Source organism: Lynx canadensis, chromosome B2 (genome assembly GCF_007474595.2).
Source record: "Lynx canadensis isolate LIC74 chromosome B2, mLynCan4.pri.v2, whole genome shotgun sequence".
NCBI lineage: Eukaryota > Metazoa > Chordata > Mammalia > Carnivora > Felidae > Lynx > Lynx canadensis.
Genome location: NC_044307.1, coordinates 115,949,817 through 115,972,875, shown reverse-complemented (window position 1 = coordinate 115,972,875; position 23,059 = coordinate 115,949,817).

Genomic DNA, 23,059 nt, shown 5'->3' with positions numbered 1-23,059 from the left:
CTTACTCGTCCTCTCTCTTGCCTAACATAAAAGAAATCTGAAGCAAAACAGTGAAGGAGAAAATAAATTAGGTCTAGGGTGTAAACTGTTCATTCACTTTTTTTTTTTTTTTACTTCTTTGGTCCTATAATTTTATTTTCTTTTGGCTACCACTGATAAACTGACAATAGTTGCTCTGGACAGACATCCAAAGTCAGCATATGATGCATTTTATTCCTTGGATAACTCGTGGGAACTTCTGCATGGTTTCATAATATCTACAGTGCCTTCTCTGAACTGACATCTGGTCATGCTTAATTCAGGTCCTTTATCTAGTGGGTTTAGTCCACAGTCTCTTACTGCTGAGCTTCTGCTGCCCCAGAAGTCCCCATTCATAAATGGGAACCTTCAACATGGAATAGTCCCTGCTCTATCATGGCAAATAGCTGAGAGTGATGGCTATGTGTGGCTCTGTCTTCGGGCCCTGCCATCAAAAACTGCTTCAGATATCAGTTTGACTTCACTATTACACAGGTGAGAGTTACAGACATGATGCTATGTCCAAGCATGCTTCCAAGTTCTAGAGGACACAACTTAAGCTATCGTAAATTCTCTTTCTGCACTTCACCTTGGTGCAGTGAGTTACAGACGGTCTATGAGTTCCTGAAGTCCAATACGTATGAAAGTGACAGATCATCTCCAGATTGTTCTCTTGGATAGCATCACTCTTGACAGAGTGGAGACAAGGGAGGAAGGAAAGCAGACGGAAAAAGCTATATCCCTTTCTAGCAATCTAGTAATGACTACCTAAAAAGACAACTATATTACTTCTAAGAAACCCCTTTCAATTCCTAGTTTCCCTTTTATGTACATTGGATGGGGGTGATGGTCTGATGATGTTAGATTGTTTAATATACCTTCTTAACAATCTTACACGGATACGTATATCGGTTCTTCTTTAGAATGAGTAAGTTCCTATCATTTATGGATTATAATATCAGTAATTTAACTAATAGTCTAAGAGATTAAAAAAGTCCAATTTATCTATGGGGGATGTTGGATAATTTACTTCATCTCTTTGCTTTTAGTTTTCTCATTTGCAAAAAGGAGAAGATAATAACACTGACACACAGTGTTGTTTTGAAGCTTAATGAGGTAATCCTATATCCACAGCTGCTTAGCACAGTTCTTAGTACATAGTAAGAATTCAACCAATGTTAGCTACCATCAAAAAATCTAGTGTATTTATTTAACTATTGATAAGTATTGATGGAGTATCTATTGATTCCTTATTCAACACATATTTACCAAACATTTAACTGTTTTAGGTACTTTGGGAGGGGTGATGAATAAAACAGAGAGCACTCAGGAAGCTTACATTCTATCGGGGGGAGGCCAAATCATAAGCAATTGAGTGAGATACAGTGTATTGGACAAAGATTAATACTATGAAGAAAAGTAAAGCAGGGAGAATATTTCAGGAATGTGGAGAAGTGCTGCTAATTTAAGTGATGGGAAGGCTCACTGAGAGTATGACATTTGAGCAGAGAGCTGAGGTAGAGAATATTATTCTGCATGCTACCAGAAAATGTGTTAATTAAATTCAGCATTACAATCTCTAAAAGTCTAATACTATTTATAACTCAAACAGGTAACTAAGCCTTATATTCAACTAAGCCTTATTATATTCAGGTGGTTTAATTCAGTAGTTCAGGAGACAATTTATACTACAGATAAAAGCTGTGCATTGGTCCGCCCTGGAGATCTTCCTTTTTCTTGCCTCTTAGCATGTCTTGTGATTTTTTGTTGCTATTGAAGGCTAGACATGAGGTAATAGAACCTGAGGTAAACAGGCTTTAATCTGAGGTTTTATATTAAACTGTCTAGGAGCTGGGCTGTGTTTAATGGTAGCTAGAGCTATAGGTGCCATTGGCTTCAGATTTTTCTGGTGCCCTCACTCCTTGTTGTTTTGGGTTTCCCTAAGAACTCCTCAGATGAGTCTACACATTGCAGCTCTTAACTGGGATCTACTGTTATTGTAACAGTCCTGTTGGGGTGATGGTAAAGTGTGGGGGAGGGAACGTGATCTATAATCATATAATTAAATCTCAGCGGGTGTTGGAAGATGGCGGCGTAGGAGGACGCTGGGCTCACCGAGCGTCCTGCTGATCACTTAGATTCCACCTACACCTGCCTAAATAACCCAGAAAACCGCCAGAGGATTAGCAGAACAGAGTCACCAGACCCAAGCGCAGACGAGAGGCCCACGGAAGAGGGTAGGAAGGGCGGCGAGGCGGTGCGCGCTCCACGGACTGGCGGGAGGGAGCCGGGGCTGAGGGGCGCTTGCCAGCCAAGCAGAGCCCCCGAGTCTGGCTGGCAAAAGCGGAGGGGCCTGATGGACTGTGTTCCGACAGCAAGCGCGACTTAGCGTCTGGGAGGTCATAAGTTAACAGCTCTGCTCGGAAAGCGGGAAGGCTGGAGGACAAAGGGAGGGAGAGCTGTGGAGCCCCCGGACGACATAGCTCAGTTTGGAGGGGAACAAAGGCGCTCGCCAGCGCCATCTCCCCCGCCCATCCCCCAGCCAAAATCCCAAAGGGAACCGGTTCCGGCCAGGGAAATCGCTCGCTCCCCGCAAACACCCAACTCTGTGCTTCTGCGGAGCCAAACCTCCGGCAGCGGATCTGACTCCCTCCGGCTGCCACAGGGCCCCTCCTGAAGTGGATCACCTAAGGAGAAGCGAGCTAAGCCTGCCCCCCTGCCGCCGTGCACCTTGCCTTCCCACCCCAGCTAATACGCCAGATCCCCAGCATCACAAGCCTGGCAGTGTGCAAGTAGCCCAGACGGGCCACGCCACCCCACAGTGAATCCCACCCCTAGGAGAGGGGAAGAGAAGGCACACACCAGTCTGACTGTGGCCCCAGCGGTGGGCTGGGGGCAGACATCAGGACTGACTGCGGCCCCGCCCACCAACTCCAGTTATACACCACAGCACAGGGGAAGTGACCTGCAGGTCCTCACCACACCAGGGACTATCCAAAATGACCAAGCGGAAGAATTCTCCTCAGAAGAATCTCCAGGAAATAACAACAGCTAATGAGCTGATCAAAAAGGATTTAAATAATATAACAGAAAGTGAATTTAGAATAATAGTCATAAAATTAATCGCTGGGCTGGAAAACAGTATACAGGACAGCAGAGAATCTCTTGCTACAGAGATCAAGGGACTAAGGAACAGTCACGAGGAGCTGAAAAACGCTTTAAATGAAATGCAAAACAAAATGGAAACCACCACAGCTCGGATGGAAGAGGCAGAGGAGAGAATAGGTGAACTAGAAGATAAAGTTATGGAAAAAGAGGAAGCTGAGAAAAAGAGAGATAAAAAAATCCAGGAGTATGAGGGGAAAATTAGAGAACTAAGTGATACACTAAAAAGAAATAATATACGCATAATTGGTATCCCAGAGGAGGAAGAGAGAGGGAAAGGTGCTGAAGGGGTACTTGAAGAAATAATAGCTGAGAACTTCCCTGAACTGGGGAAGGAAAAAGGCATTGAAATCCAAGAGGCACAGAGAACTCCCTTCAGACGTAACTTGAATCGATCTTCTGCACGACATATCATAGTGAAACTGGCAAAATACAAGGATAAAGAGAAAATTCTGAAAGCAGCAAGGGGTAAACGTGCCCTCACATATAAAGGGAGACCTATAAGACTCGTGACTGATCTCTCTTTTGAAACTTGGCAGGCCAGAAAGAATTGGCACGAGATTTTCAGTGTGCTAGACAGAAAAAATATGCAGCCGAGAATCCTTTATCCAGCAAGTCTGTCATTTAGAATAGAAGGAGAGATAAAGGTCTTCCCAAACAAACAAAAACTGAAGGAATTTGTCACCACTAAACCAGCCCTACAAGAGATCCTAAGGGGGACCCTGTGAGACAAAGTACCAGAGACATCACTACAAGCATAAAACATACAGACATCACAATGACTCCAAACCCGTATCTTTCTATAATAACACTGAATGTAAACGGATTAAATGCGCCAACCAAAAGACATAGGGTATCAGAATGGATAAAAAAACAAGACCCATCTATTTGCTGTCTACAAGAGACTCATTTTAGACCTGAGGACACCTTTAGATTGAGAGTGAGGGGATGGAGAACTATTTATCATGCTACTGGAAGCCGAAAGAAAGCTGGAGTAGCCATACTTATATCAGACAAACTAGACTTTAAATTAAAGGCTGTAACAAGAGATGAAGAAGGACATTATATAATAGTTACAGGGTCTATCCATCAGGAAGAGCTAACAATTATAAATGTCTATGCGCCGAATACCGGAGCCCCCAAATATATAAAACAATTACTCATAAACAGAAGCAACCTTATTGATAAGAATGTGGTAATTGCTGGGGACTTTAACACCCCACTTACAGAAATGGATAGATCATCTAGACACATGGTCAATAAAGAAACAAGGGCCCTGAATGAGACATTGGATCAGATGGACTTGACAGATATATTTAGAACTCTGCATCCCAAAGCAACAGAATATACTTTCTTCTCGAGTGCACATGGAACATTCTCCAAGATAGATCATATACTGGGTCACAAAACAGCCCTTCATAAGTTTACAAGAATTGAAATTATACCATGCATACTTTCAGACCACAATGCTATGAAGCTTGAAATCAACCACAGGAAAACATCTGGAAAACCTCCAAAAGCATGGAGGTTAAAGAACACCCTACTAACGAATGAGTGGGTCAACCAGGCAATTAGAGAAGAAATCAAAAAATATATGGAAACAAACGAAAATGAAAATACAACAATCCAAACGCTTTGGGACGCAGCGAAGGCAGTCCTGAGAGGAAAATACATTGCAATCCAGGCCTATCTCAAGAAACAAGAAAAATCCCAAATACAAAATCTAACAGCACACCTAAAGGAAATAGAAGCAGAACAGCAAAGGCAGCCTAAACCCAGCAGAAGAAGAGAAATAATAAAGATCAGAGCAGAAATAAACAATATAGAATCTAAAAAAACTGTAGAGCAGATCAACGAAACCAAGAGTTGGTTTTTTGAAAAAATAAACAAAATTGACAAACCTCTAGCCAGGCTTCTCAAAAAGAAAAGGGAGATGACCCAAATAGATAAAATCATGAATGAAAATGGAATTATTACAACCAATCCTTCAGAGATACCAACAATTATCAGGGAATACTATGAAAAATTATATGCCAACAAACTGGACAACCTAGAAGAAATGGACACATTCCTGAACACCCACACTCTTCCAAAACTCAATCAGGAGGAAATAGAAAGCTTGAACAGACCCATAACCAGCGAAGAAATTGAATCGGTTATCAAAAATCTCCCAACAAATAAGAGTCCAGGACCAGATGGCTTCCCAGGGGAGTTCTACCAGACGTTTAAAGCAGAGATAATACCTATCCTTCTCAAGCTATTCCAAGAAATAGAAAGGGAAGGAAAACTTCCAGACTCATTCTATGAAGCCAGTATTACTTTGATTCCTAAACCAGACAGAGACCCAGTAAAAAAAGAGAACTACCGGCCAATATCCCTGATGAATATGGACGCAAAAATTCTCAATAAGATACTAGCAAATCGAATTCAACGGCATATAAAAAGAATTATTCACCATGATCAAGTGGGATTCATTCCTGGGATGCAGGGCTGGTTCAACATTCGCAAATCAATCAACGTGATACATCACATTAATAAAAAAAAAAAAAAGAGAAGAACCATATGATCCTGTCAATCGATGCAGAAAAGGCCTTTGACAAAATCCAGCACCCTTTCTTAATAAAAACCCTTGAGAAAGTCGGGATAGAAGGAACATACTTAAACATCATAAAAGCCATTTATGAAAAGCCCACAGCTAACATCATCCTCAATGGGGAAAAACTGAGAGCTTTTCCCCTGAGATCAGGAACACGACAGGGATGCCCACTCTCACCGCTGTTGTTTAACATAGTGCTGGAAGTTCTAGCATCAGCAATCAGACAACAAAAGGAAATCAAAGGCATCAAAATTGGCAAAGATGAAGTCAAGCTTTCGCTTTTTGCAGATGACATGATATTATACATGGAAAATCCGATAGACTCCACCAAAAGTCTGCTAGAACTGATACATGAATTCAGCAAAGTTGCAGGATACAAAATCAATGTACAGAAATCAGTTGCATTCTTATACACTAACAACGAAGCAACCGAAAGACAAATAAAGAAACTGATCCCATTCACAATTGCACCAAGAATTATAAAATACCTAGGAATAAATCTAACCAAAGATGTAAAGGATCTGTATGCTGAAAACTATAGAAAACTTATGAAGGTAATTGAAGAAGATTTAAAGAAATGGAAAGACATTCCCTGCTCATGGATTGGAAAAATAAATATTGTCAAAATGTCAATACTACCCAAAGCTATCTACACATTCAATGCAATCCCAATCAAAATTGCACCAGCATTCTTCTCGAAACTAGAACAAGCAATCCTAAAATTCATATGGAACCACAAAAGGCCCCGAAAAGCCAAAGGAATTCTGAAGAAGAAGACCAAAGCAGGAGGCATCACAATCCCAGACTTCAGCCTCTACTACAAAGCTGTAATCATCAAGACAGCATGGTATTGGCACAAAAACAGACACATAGACCAATGGAATAGAATAGAAACCCCAGAACTAGACCCACAAACATATGGCCAACTCATCTTTGACAAAGCAGGAAAGAACATCCAATGGAAAAAAGACAGTCTCTTTAACAAATGGTGCTGGGAGAACTGGACAGCAACATGCAGAAGGTTGAAACTAGACCACTTTCTCACACCATTTACAAAAATAAACTCAAAATGGATAAAGGACCTAAATGTGAGACAGGAAACCATCAAAACCTTAGAGGAGAAAGCAGGAAAAGACCTCTCTGACCTCAGCCGTAGCAATCTCTTACTCGACACATCCCCAAAGGCAAGGGAATTAAAAGCAAAAGTGAATTACTGGGACCTTATGAAGATAAAAAGCTTCTGCACAGCAAAGGAAACAACCAACAAAACTAAAAGGCAACCAACGGAATGGGAAAAGATATTTGCAAATGACATATCGGACAAAGGGCTAGTATCTAAAATCTATAAAGAGCTCACCAAACTCCACACCCAAAAAACAAATAACCCAGTGAAGAAATGGGCAGAAAACATGAATAGACACTTCTCTAAAGAAGACATCCAGATGGCCAACAGGCACATGAAAAGATGTTCAGCGTCGCTCCTTATCAGGGAAATACAAATCAAAACCACACTCAGGTATCACCTCACGCCAGTCAGAGTGGCCAAAATGAACAAATCAGGAGACTATAGATGCTGGAGAGGATGTGGAGAAACGGGAACCCTCTTGCACTGTTGGTGGGAATGCAAATTGGTGCAGCCGCTCTGGAAAGCAGTGTGGAGGTTCCTCAGAAAATTAAAAATAGAACTACCCTATGACCCAGCAATAGCACTGCTAGGAATTTATCCAAGGGATACAGGAGTACTGATGCATAGGGGCACTTGTACCCCAATGTTCATAGCAGCACTGTCAACAATAGCCAAATTATGGAAAGAGCCTAAATGTCCATCAACTGATGAATAGATAAAGAAATTGTGGTTTATATACACAATGGAATACTACGTGGCAATGAGAAAAAATGAAATATGGCCTTTTGTAGCAACGTGGATGGAACTGGAGAGTGTGATGCTAAGTGAAATAAGCCATACAGAGAAAGACAGATACCATATGGTTTCACTCTTATGTGGATCCTGAGAAACTTAACAGGAACCCATGGGGGAGGGGAAGGAAAAAAAAAAAAAGAGTTTAGAGTGGGAGAGAGCCAAAGCATAAGAGACTGTTGAAAACTGAGAACAAACTGAGGGTTGATGGGGGGTGGGAGGGAGGGGAGGGTGGGTGATGGGTATTGAGGAGGGCACCTTTTGGGATGAGCACTGGGTGTTGTATGGAAACCAATTTGTCAATAAATTTCATAAAAAAAAAATTCTTAAAAAAAAAAAATCTCAGTCATTCACTGCACCTGTGTTCCTGGATTTTGACTTTCACAGGTGTTTCCTAACTTTCTCCTCACCCCCCTACCCATCCCACCCCCTCAGGCTAGAAGGAGCTGGAGCTGAGTAAAGGCTCTTCACTTTACCTGGGTTAGGGCTCTGGTAAAGTCTTTCCCCTTGGAGAGTAGGCCTTTCTTATGGAGAATGTGCTAATTGTATTTCATACTTCAAGATGATCACTTTTCCTCCCTGTGCTAGAGCCAGGATGGGATATCTCTTGGCTCTTCTGTGTGAGCACCTAGAAAGCTCCCAGAAGCAAAACCCATAAAAATACAAGAGCGAGATCTTACGTTTTTAAAATAATTAGTTATTAAAGTATAGCCCACATACTGGTATGTACAAGTCATAAATGTAAAGCTCAATAAATTTTCAGCAACAGAAAATACCCATGTGTTTCTAAAAGCACCCTAGTCAACTATTAGAACGTGGGCAGGATCCCAGAACCCTGCTAATGACCACTTCCAGGCATTACCCTTTCCGAGGTCAGTTACACTAATTTCTAATAGCATACATTAGTGTTGCCTGTTTTCAAGCTTTATGTAAATAAAATCAAATAGAAGGAATTCTTTTGTGTCTGCCTTTATTTTAATCAATGTTTGTTAGGTTTAAACTGTGTTATTTCATGAAGAGCAGTTCGTTCACCTTCACTACTGCATAGTATTTCATTGTACGAATACAACATCATTTATTTGTCCGTTCTAATGTGATGGATATTTGGATTGTTTCCTGTTTTTGTCTATTAGAAAACAAATATTGGCCACTTGACAGTCTTAACTCCAAGTTTTGTCTCTTCAGCACCTCGATTTTTTGAATGTTCTCTAGGTTCTCTGCCTCTTTACGATTGTCCCCAATTAAAACTTGCATCCAGGGGCGCCTGGGTGGTGCAGTCGGTTAAGCGTCCGACTTCAGCCAGGTCACGATCTCGCAGTCCGTGAGTTAGTTCGAGCCCCGCGTCAGGCTCTGGGCTGATGGCTCAGAGCCTGGAGCTTGCTTCCGATTCTGTGTCTCCCTCTCTCTCTGCCCCTCCCCCGTTCATGCTCTGTCTCTCTCTGTCCCAAAAATAAATAAACGTTGAAAAAAAAAAATTTTTAAAAAAACTTGCATCCAGATTCGAGGTCTCTCACTATGCTCCAAAAATTGGCATATGCCTGAGGAAGTATCTGTTTTCCATCTTCTGTGTGTGTGTGTGCGTGTGCGTGTGTGTGGCGTAAAATAACAATCATCATTTTATTATCTCAGTTTATGTGAGTAAAAAATTTGAAAAGATCCCAGCTAAGTGTGTTCTATGAAGTTGCAATCAGACAGTGATGTGAAGCTAGAACAGCTGGGTACTGGCCTGTCACATAATCTTAGGGTCTCCTGCTTCTTCATATAGTCTACGACTATATGGACTTCCATATGGACTCTATATGTGGTCTAGTTTGGGCTTTCTTACAGCTTGGTGGCCTAAGGATACTTGGGATGCTTATGTGGTGGCTAAAGACCTTGGATCCTCAAGTTTTGTGTACTTCAGCAATTTCCCCAAAGCCTTCAAAATTATATATATACATACATATGCATCATAGACAGATGTAGAAATAGAAGTCTTATTTGATGAGCTCTTATTCATTTGTTTCTAGGAAACTTACAAGAGTATCTCTGTAAGAAAAAGGACTTTTACCATTTTGTTTGTTTGCTTTGTTTCTTTAGAGAGAAACTTCTAGCTAACATAATCTCCAAAGATTATACCTCTTCTGCAGAAGAATCAATATAGAATAAGATATTCTGATATTTGTAGTGTTCCAATTATAAATAAAGTATCATGAATTCATGTTCATAGCTTTTGGTATAACCCATTTTCAGAAATGTTGAGGACAGCACTTATAATTCACAGAATACATCAAATACCTTGCGTTGGTCTCCAATGTAGTAGAAAGGCAGATGGATAAATGAGTTGACATCATTTTGCCATCCACAAACATGCCACTAAATGTATTTCTAAAAGTGTTGAAAAGAGCAGTGCATGCTGTCATTTTATGAATTGTAAGTACTGTATTTGCGTTGAGTACTGAAGCAGGAAAAGAAAAAAAAAATCCCTGTAAATGTGCTTTAACCAGGAGCCTGTGGTTGGTTTGTTTGTTGGGTTTTTGTTTTGTTTTGTTTTAAGCAAAAAAACTTTGAAGTGGTTAGTTGCTTTAGAGTCACAACCCTCAAAGAAACCGTGAGTTAGCAAAACAAAAATAAGATGAACCATCAGGAGAAAAAAAATGTTAAAAAACGGATATAGAATTATTATTTTTTCTTTTGGTTTTCCATTTTTCTGAATAAATTCTTAGGAATGTAAACAAATAAAGTCTACTCCAAAGGTAAAGAAATGTTCTCAAATTTCTTTAAAAAAAATCAAATGTCACATACTGCTGTCATCAAACTCCCAACCCCAGCCATAACCAGGAATTGCTAACAATGAAAAATATGCTATGCTGCATGAATGAAAAAGTAAAAATAATCTGGGTTTAGCTCCCAGAATTTAAGAAAAAAAATGTACCAGGTCCTGAAAAATGAGATGTTAGGGTTGTATCCTTTTTTTCTCTTGATTAAAATGCAAAACATAGGAGGCTTTCATATCAATGATCTATAGAATATGTACTGTTTTCTTTTTTACCCCAGCAATGTATTATCTTTATACCCTTTGACCTCCTACTGCCCAGGACAGAATGGGTCTTCAAAAGGAAAACTCCCTCCTATTCCCTCAGTAGGTGTCAGAGAAATTCGAGGCCTGAGTGAATGGTTTTGGGCTCTCCAAACTACAGCTTTGTTATAATAAAGCACTATCACTGCATAGTAAGGCATCTACAGAAAAATAGTATTATTAACATTAGGCATCTATTATATTGCTATTTAACCTTAGCTTGTAAGACAGACATGACAGAGATATTATTATTATTATCTATTATATGTATTTTTAGGTAGGCTTCACACCCAGTATGGAACTAAAAGTGGGACTGGAACACACGACTCTCAGATCAAGACCTGAACTGAGATCAAGAGTCAGACACTTGACTGACTGAGCCAGCCACGTACTCTAACTTAGGTATTATTTTTAACCCCACTTTACAGATGAGGAAATAGACACAGAGATGTTACATAAATTATACAAGATTATATAAGACACAGAATTGTCAGGGGCGCCTGGGTGGCTCAGTCGGTTAAGCATGCGACTTCGGCTCAGGTCATGGTCTTGTGGTTTGTGAGTTCAAGCCCTGAGCCCCAAGCCGGGCTCTGTGCTGACAGCTCAAAGCCTGGGGCCTGCTTCTGATTTTGTGTCTCGCTCTCTCTCTGACTCTCCCCTGTTCACTCTCTGTCTCTTAATAATAAATAAACATTATAAAAAAATTTAAAAAAAAGAATCGTCCACAGTAAGTAAGTATATTTGACCCTTGAACAACATAAGTTTGAACTGGGTGGGTCCATTTACAAGTGAATTTTTTTTCAATAAATACAGGATAGTGATATAAATGCATTTTTTGTTCTTTATGATTTTCTTAATAATATTTTTTTCTCTAGCTTACTTTATTGTTAAGAATATGATATATAATACATGTAACATACAAAATATGTGTTAATTGCTTATTTTATCAGCTATGCTTCCAGTTAACAGCAGGCTCTTAACAGTTATGTTTTCGGGGTGTCAGAAGTTATACATGGATTTTCAACTGCACTGGGGATTGGCAAGGGTAAGCTGTACCATCACTGATGGTCAAGTTCACAGCGATGTGGTTAGATTACTCCATTTCTCTTGCCACTCTTATGGCTGCTACTTCAGATTCCTGGTCTGGGCAGAGGTGATAACCCCATGCTTCCAGAGACACTGTGTCAAGAGAGCTCCATGCAAACCCAGCCAGGGCTTTTGGGGTTACGTTATTTTAGATGCATGTATTTCCCCAGAGTGCTAGTCTGTTCTGAGTCAGATCTCCCATTTTTTTCTAGTACATGGATCAAAAACTTTATTTTTTTCCCTTTTCCTCCATTCTGAACACACTGCTTCTGTCTCTTGGGGTAATTTTATTTCAGGGGCTCCACTGTCCTTTCCTGTGACTGAACCTTAATCAGAACTTCTCTTCTTGCTCAAAGAATTTCCTTAGTTTATGATTTTCTCACTGAATGGAATCTTAAAGATGATGTAGTGTGCAAATTAGGTGTAATATCATGATGATGATGATGATGATGATGAAGCTTTATTGCTATAATACAGTTTTGAATCAACCTTTGGTCCAAAGGATTTAACATTTTAGATATCCTGGTGTTAGTTCTGTTTAGAGATTCAACATAAGTAAGCAAGTAGTCAAAGCATTTACTTAAGGCTTGGATAAGTGCATTTGGAGTTTCTTCTGGTCATGGAAGGAAAAAGAGTGCTAGTTTCTGAGTTGCCAAACAGCTACACAAAGTTCTTGCTGTTTCATATTTGCTGTGCACACCATTTGCTAAACATGTTCTCACAGCACCAATCTTCCCTCTCAAGGACCCTGAAGCACCCTTGACTCCTGTTTTCATTCTACAAGCACTTTTGAGTGTCCAGATATGTTATATATAATGTTGGGAGACACAAACATGAGTGAGACAAAGTTCGTTTCCGTGAGGAGCACTTTCGATCTGTTTGCCTACTAATCTGTGAGTCTAAGAGTAGGAGATATCTAACACAAGACCATGCTCCTTCCCTCAACCAAATTGCATCTAGCAAAATGAAAATATAAGTGGCAAAAGGCAAGATCTCTGATTTTCAATGGTTAGTAAGAAAGCAAAAATGCTTTTTTAACACGTAAAAAGATATAAAAACATTGGGTTGCCAGATAAGACACACAGTTAAATTTGAATTTCAGATAAAAACGAATATATTGTTTTTAGTTTTACTTGATAAATCTGGCAACCTAAGTAAAGTAAGAATCCATATTAATTCTTACTTATGGTAAATATTACTGTTTTTTTTTTTAAGAAGGAATGACATAGCAGCAAAGGAATGAGACTTGAAATCAAACAGGTGTGGACTGAAGTCTGACTTTTTAAGTTCTTTGCTAGATGATAGTGGAAAAGTAATTTGTCTCTGAACCTCAGTGTTCCTGAAGACGTGATAAAAATTATGATCAAAGGCTATGAGACGGGTCATCAGTAATACAGAAAAATGACTAGCATGTAGTAGGGACTGTATTTTTTTTATTTGCCAGTGACCATAATAATAATGATCACAATAACAACTGACATGTATTCCACATTATGTGCTAAGGATTCTACATGTATTACCCTATTGCATTGTCACTACAACCTCTTGAAGTAGATAAATAATTATGTTTTGTTTTGAAGATGAGACAGCTGAAGCACAGAAGGTCATACAGCCAGTGTATGTTCAAAACGGGATTTGAACCCCCTCTTAAACATTATGCCACATTGTCTCCCTCGTGTGCTATCTAGAAATAATAATTTTAGGCTAGTGTGACATACAGCAATACAACTCTGGTGGCTGTTGAAATCAAAGATACTTGTCTGCCACCAGGCCAGCAGAACTAATGTGGCACAGTTATGGGCCTTTTTAGTTAACCATCTTGGGATGGAGGTGTTTGCCACTGCTAATGCTAGTAATAACAGTAATAGTGATCATTTTAGCAGCTAATGTGTATTGATTGTTTACTGTGAGCCAGACCATAGTTCAAGCGTTTTACATGATTGACCTATTTAATCTTTACAAGATTGACAGATAAGGAAACTGAGACTCAGATAATTTAAATAATTCACACCGTGAAATTGACTTCCCTCTTTTACTTCATGAGCCTGTTATGAAACCTCATTCTAGCCATAATTAGCCATAATAACAAGTGTACCTCTTCTTATAATGTGAGATAAAAATCTTTTCTATTGTTTCCTTGAGGGCAGGGTTCTTATTTACCTTTTCTTTGTATCCTCCCCACATGTCATGTGGTATATGGTTGCTCTAGTCATCTACTGCTATGTAGTAAATCAATTTCAAAACTTAGTTCCTTCAAATAGCAATATATTATTTTTATCTTTTCTGGGTGTTGACAGGCTCTGTAATAGGTTGGTTTTTGAGTGTCACTCATGGTTGTAGTCAGATGGCCTTGGCTGGAGCCAAGAAGCTTCCTCACTCACATGTCTGTCACCAGGGTTAATTGGTCATCTCTCTCCATGGGGCCCCTACATGGGGCTAACCTGGACTTCATCATACCATGGTAGACTCAAGGGCATCGAACTTGTCACAAGGTGACATCCCCCAGGACAAGCATTTCAAGAAACAGGAAGTAGAAGTTCCCAGTCTTCTAAGGCCTGGCTCAAAAAAATGGAGCAATTAATTCAGCTTGATCAATCATTCTAATAGATGAGAGTAGTTGTGAAACCCATCTGGATTCAAAAGGAGGAGCTATAGATCACAGCTCTCAATTTGAAAGTGTCAACAAAAGTGTGTGGCCATCTTGACTCTACGATACTGGCATTTCTCAGTAAGTGTTAGCTGGATGGATGGATGTATAGATAAGTGAAAAAGATCTAGGCCAAAGAAAGCAGATGAATGACAAGAAATCATAGGTAAAGATTAAAAATGAAAATATTTATAAAGAATATTACTATTTAAAGTTTAAAAGTTCCTGGGATTATGCATTATAGTCTAGACATTAAGATATAAAAAACATAACTAAAATATATTATATATAATATATGTATTATATATATATATATATATATATATATATATTAGCCATTAGATATAAGACAGACTTTTCTTTTTCATACTAATACATTGGAATAGTTTGGAAATTTTGAATGGATATAATGGCTCTTAGCGTTGCCTTTTGATCAGATGAGCTCATTCTTCCCTCCTGTTTTCACTCAAGTTCTTCTTCTCTACTCAGCAGAGTTTACCTTTGAAAGGTCAGAGACCTGGAATACCTTATCAATTTTACCCTATGCCATTCTTAATTTTTTGCCTAAGAAATCACAAATAATATAATGTTTTTACAGATTTGTTTGTTTGTTTCCCTGAATGCTGAAAGTGACTCTAGTCTTCAGCTTTCATCTTATATTGAGGACTTCTACATAGTAGGTATAAGAATTCAATTATTTTGTCCTCATGGCCTTCATAACCAGGACTTCCTTTATCCCTAATATCTTCATCGGTGCTCCTGTCTCAAACCCTCATCTTTCCCCATCCCAGAGAAATTACTTCTTAAACTCACACAAATTATTTCAACTCTCTCACTGCTTTCTAGAGAGGAGTGGAGGGAAATATGGGACATGAACAGGGACATAATGAGAGAGTAAAAATCACCAGGACTTTAAATGTTAAAATCAACAAAATATGCAAAATGCCTTGAGGCAATGTAATATCACTGTCTCACAGAAGGCAGAAAATTACTAGGAGAAATTTAAATGATGTGCTGGAGAATGTCAACTGCATTCAGAATGGAGCTTTGGATTTTTATAGGAATTGAATACACATTTCAATCATTAAAATGAAACACTCTGAAACTGTTTCAGATTGAACTTTACCTGGGCCAAGGAAGAAACTACAATTAAATATATCATGCTAAGTTTTGAATTTACGAAATGAGACATGGCATTTTCTGAGATAAAAAAGCAAAATGGAAAGTTTGTGTCTAGAACCCTTTCTATTCCTACGGCATCAAAGTTAGGGATCAAAATTGCACCCCCCTATCCACTTCCTTAAAACCCTGTGGCAAAAGATGTGAATATGACCTTCAGGGGCTTCTAGAAAGTGGGTTATAACCAGAAGCAAACACATATCCTCTGTACAGTGATCTGTTTTTGTGTTTCTTCTTAATATCCCAGGATCCCTTGCTTCATTGTACCTTCACTGCTGGGGTTGTGAGCTTCACTTGGTCATCACATTCTGCTTTTCTATTTCTGATCTCAGTATGTTTCTATTTTGTTGTTTTTGCTTCCCCTCAGATACAGGTATCTGGGTTTCCAAACTAAATCCACTTCCTCATTGTCCCTTTAACTGATGATGTTGTTGAGACATCCTTGACCTTGGACAGTAGCTAACTGTATGACCTAGTTAACAAAAGGGACCCAGACCCTTCCTGGGGTGTCTCCTAAGGCAGTCACTCATCAACTGGGCCACTCTGTGGCTCCTGCTCAGAGATACACAAAACCTCAAAGACATACAAGGGGCTCACCAAGTGTATCAGCTCTAAAGGTCTCTTTTAATTTTCAGTTTTCTCAAACACAATTCTTTCAAAATGTTGTATAAGCTTCCTGTGTATTCATTTCTAATTTACTTCATTAGACAAAAGCCACACCCACAGATTTCTTCAGGATACACCCTTTTCCCCTGGGGTTTACCTGTGAGGCGGCTGAGGGACAATGCTGTTAGAAATCCCTTTGTCTAACTGAAAGCCATGACCTTAAGGTCCTTTGAGGCCCTTTTGTCTGTCTGAAAGGTGCCATGAGGCACTACCTTAGGTCTTTTTGATAGACCCTGTGGTTCTCCAGGCTCTTTAAGCTTTTCTTAACAGTCTCTTCAAGGATTTTCTGACATCTGTCTCGTCTTAAACCCAATGTCATATATTTTTGGTTTTTATTACTGCACTCGCTTTTGGCACCAAATTCTGTTCTAGTTCTCTGTTTGCTGTAGAACAATTTATGTATCAAAATTGATGACAGTATTTTATTACCTCTTGTGGTTTGCTGAGTCTAGAACTGGGGAAAGGGTTGACTGTGTAGTTTTGGCACAGAGTCTCACGCAGTTGCAATCAGAGAGTGACTGAAGCTGCAGCAGCTGAGGGCTGTATTTCTCTGTCTTCATGTAGAATTTGGGCTTCTCCAATGGTCTCTCTATATTGATTAGTTTGGTGGCAGGTAGTTGGACTGCCTATGTGTAGCTGAGGGACCCAATGTGAGTGTTTGAGCAAGCAAGCAAGAAGATGAATTGCCTTTAATCATCTATCCTCACAATGTAGATAGCATGGTAGTTCCCACATCCAATTGGTTTCAATAGAGTCATAAGCCCACATAGATTCAAGGGGGAAATTATATTCCTCTCTTGAAGGAGAAGGGAAAGGGTATAAAAACATGGTTGTATTTTGTATACCTATGATTAGCACAAAACGCGTTTGCCTTTAGCATGCATAGGTAGAGAGGGAAGATCTATTGGAAACAGGCCAGTGTCCTCTGGAATGTAAGCCCCTCTGCTACCTAGGAATAAAGTTAGATGCCATTACTTTTTTGTGTATGGTAAAATATACATAATATACAATTTACCACTTTTAGCCATTGTTAAGCGAACAAATCACAATATTGTACACTAGGTTAGTTCACAATGTTGTGTAACCATCACCACTGTTCAACAAAGACCATTGCCTTTGGGACAAGACCAAGTTCAGGAAGATCTGAACCAAATCCAATGACATGAAAGAAACTAAGGCTCCTAAAAAAAAAAAAAAAAAAAAAAACAATATTAAGATAGAAAGGAGATTTGGAGTTGGTGACCTAGGCTAAGCACAAGGGTGTGGAGGGCTTAATGGGTTGTTTATGCATTGATGAGAAACCCTGCTATTGGCAGCTACCAGGGCAGGGGCTGAGTTTTAGAGAAGATAGAGAATTGTAGTCAGAAAAATAAAGTCAATATGACCATATTTTACTCTAATTTTGTATAACTTGTCCTACTGGTTACTTAAAGATGAGCCTACTAATCTTCAAAAACTAGGGAAAGTTGACTTTGAATTTAACTTTCAGTGTAATATATTCTTAGCAATTGTGTTCACTGGAGTGGGGGTTATTTCATTTCTGACTCCCAGAACTCAGACATTAGAAGAGATAAGGAAAGTGACAAACCCGTTTTCATTCTAATATTATTATAGCTCTTTGCTGTCAGGAAAGCCAGGCTGTTTTGCTTCCCTTCTGTAGGAAATTGTCAGTTGATAGGCAAAACTTCAAGAATAATTAAAGAAATAGAATATGTACACTCTCTTGGGAAAATCAATCTTTTGCAAATGTATTTAAATGAATTCAGTATCCTTTCCTTTTAATAGTGCTTATCTGGGTGAAAACATTTATTTTAGATTTTATTATGGCACCCAGAAAACTATGATGCCTCCTTAAAAATAAATTATAGTGTAAAAGTCACAGAGGAAGCTGATTGAAAAGAAAAAAATCTCAGGAACATTCCCTGTGTATCTCCCGCTGTCTTATGTACACTTAAAGTATGCCAAATAAATCTCAAAACACTTCCTGTTACCTGAGACCATCTTGAAGTGTCTCAGTAAATGTTTAATGCATTCCTATCTCTTATTCAGCATGCCAGGAGAACAGAGATTTGGTTTTGGCAGAAGCTGGGTTTGACAAATGCCACAGGTTAATTCAGCAGGTGTTTGTTGCATCTGTATAAATGGGGGAGGTGCCCCCCAAAATACTGGCCATTCTCTTTGGAAAACCAGACTTTGATTCTTGTGTTAGGTCACAAATGAGTGTCAGTTCATCTGTTCCCCTCACCTCCTCCTCCACAAAAACACTAAAAGATTGTTTTTATCAGTATAAATATCTTGCTCTAAGAATGCTCAAGGCCATGGTGTTCATGTTTAGAACTGGAGAGGGATGGCATAGCTGTTTGAAGAACTGACATGAAAAGAGTGATATCAATAGCTCGAATATCATCAAAACGTTTACCACATGCTAGTGTACTACTGGTTGTCATGCATGTGCAATATTTCACTTTACTTTTGCAGCAATACTCAGTGGGTGATACAATTACGATCTTGTTTTAAAGACAAGAAAACAAGACTTGAAGAGTTTATTTTTATTTTTAAGATTTTATTTTTAAGTAGTCTCTATATCCAACGTGTAGCTTGAACTCACAACCCCAAGATCAAGGGTTGCATGCTCCTGTGACTCAGCCAGCCAGGTGCCCCAAGACTTGGAGAGTTTAAATGACTTGCTTAAGGTCTGCCTAGTGAGGTTCAGAGCTGGGACCATGTGATTTCTTGGTCAATGACTCCACCTACTACACTATGTTGGAAAAGCAGCAGACAGGTGGGAGGAGGGAAATACATGGACATTCATGCAACTATTCATCAAACTCAGTTATTACCTATTCATTTGGTGTAATTTACCAATTAGTAAAACATGGAAAGAGTTAGAGTTGCATGGCTGGTTTTAGTTGCTCTCAAGGCAGAGAGTAAAGTGAATTTGAAATTGCTCAAAACCAGAGTCAAAAAGACTCAACTTTCAGTTCCACCTTTATAACAAACTAGCTGAGTGAATGTGGGAGGGTTACTTAGACTCTTTTATGACATGCAGAGAAAATAAAAATGAAAGATGAAGAGAGAACACTTTAAGTTCCAGATGGCTTTTTGATTTGTGGTTCTAGTTTTCACCTGATTCTTAGCTGCAAGCTTGCCTTTAAACAATTCTGAAATCTTGTAATAATTTTACTCTTCAGATTAATCTAACTGGAATTGGTGACTGTTACTTTCAGCTAACACAGCAGGAAATACGAAGTCTAGTCCAATCTAGGTTTAACCACATCAAGATTTAAGAGCTCCACCCCCTTTGTAGACACACCAGGTTCACAAATGGAGCATTCTGAAGACTCAAAGTTTTTATTTACATTTACAAAGTTTATATTTAAGTTGGTCTCCTTTGCTGTTGGTGGGGGTGAGGGCGTTTCATGGCTCCCTTCTTTCCTGCAGGACAGGAGACCTATGCTACCTTCATGCCCTTATGCAGATAATGATCCTTAACATCAGTCTCCCATCAACTGTACAGTTTTTTGTATTTTTTTAAATAATTCCTCTTCTATAAGATTTCTGAGGGTTACAGTTATCACTGGTTATGCTTATACTCTCAAAATTTTATTCTTTGAAGTACCCAATTAAGGAGATTTAATCTAGAAAAGGAATTTTCTCCAAAAAAAAAAAAAAATTACTGTTACCAGCAGAATCACATTGATAATTCTTTTTCTTTAGTATTAAAATGTCAATTTCAGGGAATGTGTTATACATGGGTTTGTTTGTTTATTCATTTATTTTTGATGGTGGGAGTCTGTCCTTTATAGTTAATCTTAAGCACCAGTTTGGAATTAATGATGAGGCATTCTCTATACTGAGATTAGGACCTATCCAAGAATCTGGCTTCTAAAGTTAGTCAGCCATATCACAATCCCAGACTTTAGCCTCTACTACAAAGCTGTAATCATCAAGACAGCATGGTATTGGCACAAAAACAGACACATAGACCAATGGAATAGAATAGAAACCCTAGAACTAGACCCACAAAAGTATGGCCAACTAATCTTTGACAAAGCAGGAAAGAATATCCAATGGAAAAAAGACAGTCTCTTTAACAAATGGTGCTGAGAGAACTGGACAGCAACATGCAGAAGAATGAAACTAGACCACTTTCTCACACCATTCACAAAAATTAACTCAAAATGGATAAAGGACCTGAATGTGAGACAGGAAACCATCAAAACACTAGAGGAGAAAGCAGGAAAAGACCTCTCTGACCTCAGCCGCAGCAATTTCTTACTTGACAAATCCCCAAAGGCAAGGGAATTAAAACCAAAAATGAACTATTGGGACCTCATGAAGATAAAAAGCTTCTGCACAGCAAAGGAAACAATCAACAAAACTAAAAGGCAACCAACGGAATGGGAAAAGATATTTGCAAATGACATAATCGGACAAAGGGCTAGTATCTAAAATCTATAAAGAGCTCACCAAACTCCACACCCAAAAAACAAATAACCCAGTGAAGAAATGGGCAGAAAATATGAATAGACACTTCTCTAAAGAAGACATCCAGATGGCCAACAGGCACATGAAAAGATGCTCAACGTCGCTCCTCATCAGGGAAATACAAATCAAAACCACACTCAGATATCACCTCACGCCAGTCAGAGTGGCCAAAATGAACAAATCAGGAGACTATAGATGCTGGCGAGGTTGTGGAGAAACGGGAACCTTCTTGCACTGTTGGTGGGAATGCAAATTGGTGCAGCCACTCTGGAAAACAGTGTGGAGGTTCCTCAAAAAATTAAAAATAGATCTATCTTATGACCCAGCAATAGTACTGTTAGGAATTTACCCAAGGGATACAGGAGTACTGATGCATAGGGGCACTTGTACCCCAATGTTTATAGCAGCACTCTCAACAATAGCCAAACTGTGGAAAAAGCCTAAATGTCCATCAACTGATGAATGGATAAAGAAATTGTGGTTTATACACAATGGAGTACTACGTGGCAATGAGAAAGAATGAAATATGGCCCTTTGTAGCAACATGGATGGAACTGGAAAGTGTTATGCTAAGTGAAATAAGCCATACAGAGAAAGACAGATACCATATGTTTTCACTCTTATGTGGATCCTGAGAAATTTAACAGAAACCCATGGGAGAGGGGAAGGAAAAAAAAGAAAAAAAAAGAGGTTAGAGTGGGAGAGAGAGCCAAAGCATAAGAGACTCTTAAAAACTGAGAACAAACTGAGGGTTGATGGGGGGTGGGAGGGAGAGGAGGGTAGGTGATGGGCATTGAAGAGGGCATCTTTTGGGATGAGAACTGGGTGTCGTATGGAAACTAATTTGACAATAAATTTCATATAATAAAAAAAATTAAAAAAAATTAAAAGTTCTCTTACAAGAAAAAAAAAAGTCAGCTATGTAGGATTCTTTTTCTTTTTAATGTTTTAAAGTTGATTTTTTTTTTTTTTGAGAGAGAGAGAGAGAAAGAGACAGAGTACACAAGCAGAGGAGGGGCAGAGAGACAGAAAGACAGAATCTCAAGCAGGCTCCATGCCATCAGACTAGAGCCTAATGTGGGGCTTGAACTCATGAACTATGAGATCATGACCTGAACAAAGGTCAAGAGTCAGATGCTTAACTGAATGAACCACCCAGGCACCCCCAGGCATGCATGATTCTTCTTTTTTTTTTTTTTAATGTTTTTATTTATTTTCGAGACAGAGAGAGACAGAGCATGAGCAGTGGAGGGGCAGAGACAGGGGGAGACACAGAATCTGAAGCGGGCTCCCGGCTCTGAGCTGTCAGCACAAAGCCCGATGCAGGGCTCGAACTCATGGAGTGTGAGATCATGACCTGAGCTGAAGTCAGACGCTTAACCGGCTGAGCCACCCAGGTGCCCCAAGCCATGCATGATTCTTCAAAATCAATACCAAGTCTTGCAAGAGGACCTTAAGTAGTAGTGGTTAGGTTTCTCCAGATATCATTGAGATAAACTGATTAGTGTTAATTTATATAGAAAGAGAAATTTTTTTAGAAATATATTATGACATCTCATGAAATCCAAAGAAATGTTGAACCATTAGGCCTTCTAAATGTAGAAAGCAGGAAAGACAAATCCTAGATGCAGGGATTTCTGGCTAGCTCTTTAAAAATTCTCACTTGGGGCGCCTGGGTGGCGCAGTCGGTTAAACGTCCGACTTCAGCCAGGTCACGATCTCGCGGTCCGTGAGTTCGAGCCCCGCGTCGGGCTCTGGGCTAATGGCTCGGAGCCTGGAGCCTGTTTCCGATTCTGTGTCTCCCTCTCTCTCTGCCCCTCCCCCGTTCATGCTCTGTCTCTCTCTGTCCCAAAAATAAAAAATAAAAAACGTTGAAAAAAAATTTAAAAAAAAAAAAAAAAAGAAAAAAAAAAAGAAAAATAAAAATTCTCACTTGAGGGGCGCCTGGGTGGCTCAGTCGGTTAAGCATCCGACTTCAGCTCAGGTCACGATCTCACGGTCCGTGAGTTCGAGCCCCGTGTCAGGCTCTGGGCTGATGGCTCGGAGCCTGGAGCCTGCTTCCGATTCTGTGTCTCCCTCTCTCTCTGCCCCTTCCCCGTTCATGCTCTGTCTCTCTCTGTCCCAAAAATAAATAAACGTTAAAAAAAATTAAAAAAAAAAATTCTCACTTGAGTGACAATTCCCAATTTCCAGCATGTCTTTTAGTTCAAATTCTAAATTTCTAATGAAGAGAATCTC